Below are 5,680 nucleotides of genomic sequence, written 5' to 3' on the forward strand. Positions count from 1 at the left end.
ATGCTGGAAAATCTCAAAATAAAGGTGATGGAGAGTTACAGATGCAAATATGCACTACACGCCTCAAGAGGCTCTTACGTATCATTAGCATGACTGACAGTCCTTGGACTGGAAGTCCAAGGGTTACTACACTGCACTAGGCTAGAGAAAATTTGACCTTATCATCTGAAAAACGGGCATTTAAAAATGGCAAAGAATATTTCTTTCGCTCAGACCTCGAGATTGATGAACTTATTGCATCGTAGAAATCAAGCTGCAATTGTTGTGCATGCCAGGCAGTCTTGCACGCAGTAATATTTAACATTTTTATCAAATTTCTGATGTCTTTAAATCGAGTTTTACCTTACTGTATTCATTTTTGAAAATCATTAGATAAAAAAATTCAAATATTTGTAGATTACTGCTTGTTGCATTTCTTTTGCGTTTCAGTATATTTCTAAAAGGAGGTTTATTGACAAACAAGTTGATGAAACAAGAATATCAGCAGTCTCGTTTAAAGTCATCATTCCATAAGTTCTATGGTCGATACAATGACCTTGTCAGCAAATACAATTTATCATTAAGTAAAATGCTGACTGACGTTTTTCATACTAATTGTTGGGCCATTATTTACCAGGGATCGACATTAATGGTTGTCTGGTTGCCTGGGACAAGTAAATTCTCAGTTTGGGCAAGTGAAAGTGTCGACGTACTTGTCTGATCGAGGAAATGAATTTTTCTCATAGAAATGTACATATTTATTTAGATTACATTAATTTATAAATAAAACAATAAATTGAACACTTGGTACATTGATTTCCTCCATGTACCTGACTGACATTGTTTTTGCATTTGGAGTAAGCGTTTCTAGATTATACCGTTCATTTGAAAAGTGGGTTCATTATTCTGTTTTCTGTCGTGGTAAATATACACTCTACACCTAACATCTTTGTTAACTTCTTATTAGGAAATTGTAATATTTATTCACTCACAGAGTGTAAGTGCAGTGTAACAGGATGTCTCCTGATCACGATAAAGATGTATGTTTCGTAGCAACTAATAATTATCTTCCTTTAGCGTTGCTTCACATTTATCTCTGAAAATCACGATTCACAAAAGAATCCTACCGAAATTTTCTTCTTAAGTTCTTTCCTTATTTTGGGCAACCAAGTTTTTCATTCGGACAAGTCAAAGTTTGAGATCACTTGCCTGAAGGGCAAGTCAATCTGAAAGTTAATGTCTATTCCTGTTTCCACACTTTCCATTATATCCCGATCATGACAAGGAGCACACAGTGGATGTGACCGGTCGGCAGGGGATGCTTACTCCTCCATGGCACCTGATCGCACCTCTGATGTTTTAGAGGTCCATGTTTGCTCTGCTCCAAAATTTGTATTCTTCAATAGACTTTTGAGCTTGAATACTGTTCGTTACCATATATTTAATCTTACTGCAGGTTTGGTTAAAGATTACTTTGAAGTTTATATAAATAGTATCTTGTATTCTACACCCAGGTTTCAAAAAGGAATTGTCAATTAATTCATAATCATATTCAATTTGTGATCACTTATGTGCAGATTGAACAGAGTCTTTACATTATACAAATAAATGGATTTTAGAAGAAATGATTTCTCTGAAAAAAATGTCTCCTTAATTCTTTGCATGTGGGGAGTGGCTAGTTTCAGGTAAAATTCTTCTTGTAAAGTGGGCTTAAATCTGTGGTCTGTGGTTAGCCTTGTTATCACCCCTAGACATGATCATATTGATACCTTTGAATTCATTCTCCATTTTAAGGTGTTCTTATGCGAGAACGATATTTAAAGCTCCTTGTTTTTATATTGTGACTAAAATGCAACTTGGATTTTCTATTAAAACTTGTGGTTTATGATATTGTCTTTGATTTGAGGGAGTGCACATTGAGGACAGATTTTACTGGAGATGATAAATTAACTTGAAGTCTACTGAAACATTTGGTTTTCTTTCAACCTGTTACCAGCTACCAATTTAACAGTTGATAACCATCAACTCAGGGAAGTTGGTTCATTTGTAAAGTGTCTCTGTGGTTTATTAAGAAATAAAACATTCTGCAGAGGATGCTAGTAACATTAAAACGTTTTATGTAAATAGTGGATCTTTTTCTCATTAGCTTTTTGATTATTGTGCCAAACCCCCCATTACACCCTTGACTAGTTACCGTAAACAAGAGGGTTGGCAGAGGATTCTGTACTGTTAAGACAATCAGATTGGGTTATTTATTATAATAGTTGCATGTACAAAAGGAAGAGCTGCATGAAGAAGTATTGTTATATTATTTTCTAAATTCCGTTATCAGTGTCTGATATAATGAAGAATGTTTTTTGGTACATTTGTGCTAAATTTGTATGATTGGGGCTGTTTTTTTTTTTTCATGATACTGGTTGCCATATAAAAGTGCTTTCATGGTCTGTTTGTCTGTCTGCTAATTTTAGGTGCATTTAGAGAGATGTCTTAGAGTGTGTGGCCACAAACATGAGACTAGATTATTTTACCAGTATAGAGAAATTCTGTAAACAAAGGAATTTGTAAATATAAATGATTTATGTCGTCTGGACTTTTGTGTTGCAACATATTTTTATACCTAAAGGGACACAACTTTATATGTGAAGAACTTGGGCTAGTTCATTACTGATAAGGAAATTTTCATAGTGTAAAGGTATGTATAGAGTATAAAAATTATACAAAGCAAGCTTTTCATTTGCAAGACATTTAAATCATTTTAAACCCATTAAAACGTTGCTATCTGACAGGTATTAATAAAGTGATTAAATTCAGCATTACCATAGCAGATCATGTGTCACATTTCATATCCCCAGAAAACTGACAGACTTGGACAATCTCCTCTCGCGTTACACTGACTGATCATTTATAATTAACATGCAGACTTCTTTCTCCATGTTAATGAACATGCAGGGTTTATTAGATGCAATAATTTCTGAAACATAAAACCATTAAATACCCTGTAAACATGGGTCATGGGAAAGGTTTTGTTATACAGTGTTTGACACAAATCAGGGTTAAGTAATTCTGAAACATTATCCACAAATCCTTGTTTGAATATATTTATCGCTCTATCAGTTAAATTCATCAAAGCTATTGATAATTGTTGATTGAATTTTTTCCCATAAATCATATAAATTTATTCATTTTTCACTTACACTTATTGTTAACTTTAAATTATGTGAGGATAATGGATTAAATTTTACTTTAATTGTCATAAAAGTCTCTCTAATCGTGAAGTGTATCTTTGACGGAAGATTAATTATCATTAGAATCCAAAATGGAGACGACCTATATTTAAACTAACTATGTGTTAAGTTAAAGGATAATAAAATTTAGGATTTTCTCCTGTAATCTTTAAATAAAGAAAAATAGAGAGAAGATGCAAAATAAGCATCCTCACATTGTCAGGGGTCCTGAGTCAACACTAGTTGCTGTTGGATCCCTGACAAAGATCATTTGGTTTTTTTTTTAAAGTTTAAAATGCTTCTCTCATTGAGAAGTACCAATTAAATTGAAGCTATCATAAGTAGAGATGTAAACAGAAACGAAATTATTGACACCTTAAATGCATGTGTTACAAGTTGTTTATTACCGAAATGCTTAATTTGATTGGCTGAGAGATAAGAAAAACAATAAAGATTTGCAATTTTCTACCAAAGACCTCTCTACAGTCATGCAGCCTGTGAAATATTGAATGAACTTTATTAGGGGTCCAATGGCAAAGTGTTGACTCAGGAACCCTGATGTTTTGAGGATGCAAAATAAGTGGCATTTCTTAAAGCTTAATATGACTCACAAAAAGCCATATGCCATATTAGCTTACCTATCCCCAATTTATCAGCACTGGGTATATATACCTTTCGGATTGCACACCTGGAACTGACATGGCCAAAACGTAGAATTCCTTACAGCCTTTTGCAAGGTTATAGATTCAAAACATAACCAGTTAGACTTAGCTTGGTTGTAACTTAAGTACTGATATGCCAGATTATGGTATAAAGGATGCTGATTTATGAAATATAAATGAAATTCAAAAGTTAACAATTTTTGAAAAGAATTGTCATATTGTAAAACTATTGGGTTAATTTGTCTCAGGCATTGCGAATGTCAGTAAAAATATGTTTTGTTTTTGATTAAATGCACATAAATGATTTGAATTAGTGATTATTGTTTAGGGGTAAATGCTACATGTATGTCTAGTGATCTAAGTTTACTGGACATATTCTATATGGTCAATCTCCTGTGTACTTAAATCTGTTAAACTGATAATAGGAATCTGAAGTCAGTGTTTGATAGGTTGGTGTCTGACACCCAAGTTTTTATCCGCAATGCCAGTCTGTTTGTGTATTGCAGCTGTCCCTTTGTTGGATAATTGTTTATCGGAACAAACGGAGCCCCAAGTCAGTCAGCTGATGACAGCTAAGTGTGTAATGAATAACATTTAAATATTATTTATGAATGGGCTTTTTAAAATTTGATCTGACTGAGGTCACAGGTATTATTAAGGTAGTCACGGTTGGACTCAGTCGTTTCTCTGTCTGTTTAACAACAGGGCCAGGAAAAAAAGGAAGACACCGACAAAAATCTACCTTTGGGCTGCCGTGAATTCTTACATAAGTTTGGGCTTTTATTGAAGTTTACCTGTGGAGGTAATCAGTGATTATTGAAGTGTACCAGTGCAGTAATTACTAGGATTGGTCTCTCAAATGTTAGGTTGCAATAAGGGATTGTTGGGTCATGCACATGTATATTATCTTGTAAAAATACTGGAGTGGCAGGATTGAAGTTTATCACTAAGACATGGATTATCATTACATGTTTCTTTGTGTTTGTTCAATTCAAGACTGGGACAAATTATATCGTAAGTCAAATATTTAATGTCTTGTTCAGTGGAAATTTGTTTTATTAATGTCTGTCGTAGATATCCTGGTGAGGAATTTTTAACAGGTTTACACCAATGAAATGCAGTTTAATTTTTTCCTGTCTTGTGCTCTGAGTATCGGACAAAGACACCCTAAATAACTTAAGTAAATACCTGTACACTTAACAAAGGTGAGAGGGACTACCTTAGCACCTAACAGTTACTGTGCTTCTTTAATACAGGAAAAAAGTCGGTAAATCGACACCATGGCAAATCTTTTCCTGTATCTTAGAGTTTTTCACTGTGTGTTTCAATCCAACAACACAAAGGTTCATAGAGTAAAATTTTGTGTGTCAATATTTTGTTTTTCAACATAGGATTTAAAGGAGTTTGATGTAAGTAAGGCAAGGTCAACAAGTCTGTCTGGAAATTTTTAAATCTACGTAAAAAAAATGTTTTCAATTGGTCACTGTTGAAATAGGTTGAGTGTCAAATTATGATGATCATTTAAATGTGCCGTAAAATTCAAACTGATGATGTAAATTTGTCTGTTGATTACTCAAAGAACAAGTGCTGCTAGTAATTTAATTGGTTCTTGACTCTAGTAACAGACTAAAAGTATAGGAATTTACAATAGAAACAGTACATAAGCTTTTTTCATAAGTTGTCCACTTATATTGCAAATTAAATAAATTGGATATTAGAGTGTACATGTAATTTACTGGTCGATTTACTTAGCTGAAGTAGTGTCAATTGAAAAACTGTAATAGTTATTCTTTATTCGGAATACCAGGTAATGGA

The sequence above is a fragment of the Saccostrea echinata genome, unplaced genomic scaffold, assembly GCF_033153115.1.
Source record: "Saccostrea echinata isolate AGI-Se365-2 ecotype Australia unplaced genomic scaffold, CSIRO_AGI_Sech_v1 ptg000009l, whole genome shotgun sequence".
NCBI classification, from domain to species: Eukaryota; Metazoa; Mollusca; class Bivalvia; order Ostreida; family Ostreidae; genus Saccostrea; species Saccostrea echinata.